Raw genomic sequence first — 1002 nt, 5'->3', positions numbered from 1 at the left:
AACACACCTCAGACTTTATTTAAGAAGAAGTCTCCAGGGAAGCATGATGACATCAGAAGGGAAAGAAAGGAGGAAAAAAAAAAAACCATCAGAGAAAAATTTTAGCCTCTAACACCTACAGGATAGCAAACAGTAAACAGAGCATTACTCTTAGCCAGATAAACATAAAACTTTATACGAAAGACCTATTTATTTTTTTCCATTTTATCCAGTAAATTATGTTCTTCTTTAAACAAAAAAATTTACAAGGTATACTAAAAGACAACACACCATAAAGATACAAAACAAGCATATCCATTGCTTCTTGGCCTTTTGGCTAAGATCAAGTGTAGTATCTGTTCTTATCAGTTTAATATCTGATACGTCGTCTATCCGAGGACAATATATTAAATGGAATTTTGGGATTAGGAGTTGGAATAAGAACTTGCTCTGTCCACTCCATGCATCGACCTGGTATTGCAGTACTTCCAGGAATGGTGCACCTCCCTCTTTGGGGGGAATAAAAAAAAAAGCCAAGCATATCCACATTCAACTATGGCAGAAACTTTGGAATTATCAGACCAGTAGTTCTGAACAACTATAATTAATATTCCAAGAGCTCTGATGGAAAAGTGGACAACGTGCAAAATGAGGTGAGAAATATAAGCAGAGAGATGGACATTCTAAGAAAGAAGCAAAAGGAGATGTTAGAAATCACAACATAATGACAGATATGAAGAATACCTTAGGCTTAGCAACAGATTGGACACAGCCAAGGAAAGAATCAGTGAGCTTGAAGACATGTCAATAGAAACTTCTAAAACTGAAATGCAAGAAGGGAAAATAGTGGGAAAGAACAGAATATCTAAAAACTGTGGGATGATTGCAAAAGGTGTGAATGTCAAGCATTAGTCCCCACGGTGAAAGGAGAATAGACTCCCCTGACCTCTTGTGGCCTTAAGGTAACACCAGACAGAATCCCTCCTGGGCTATAATTGCCCCTTGCTCTTATTTCCCAAAAGA

General features: G+C 37.3%; 1 non-coding gene across 1 annotated transcript; it reads left to right on the top strand.

Annotated features, from left to right (window-relative positions):
* Positions 1–296: 296 nt before the first annotated feature.
* Positions 297–487, top strand: LOC136146214 (U2 spliceosomal RNA). Its single transcript, XR_010658941.1, has one exon. It is a non-coding gene; the product is annotated as a U2 spliceosomal RNA (small nuclear RNA).
* The last annotated feature ends 515 nt before the right edge of the window (positions 488–1002 follow it).

The sequence above is a fragment of the Muntiacus reevesi genome, chromosome 13, assembly GCF_963930625.1.
Source record: "Muntiacus reevesi chromosome 13, mMunRee1.1, whole genome shotgun sequence".
NCBI classification, from domain to species: Eukaryota; Metazoa; Chordata; class Mammalia; order Artiodactyla; family Cervidae; genus Muntiacus; species Muntiacus reevesi.
Note: the sequence above shows the minus strand (reverse complement) of the source record. Positions and strands in the feature narration are given on the sequence as shown.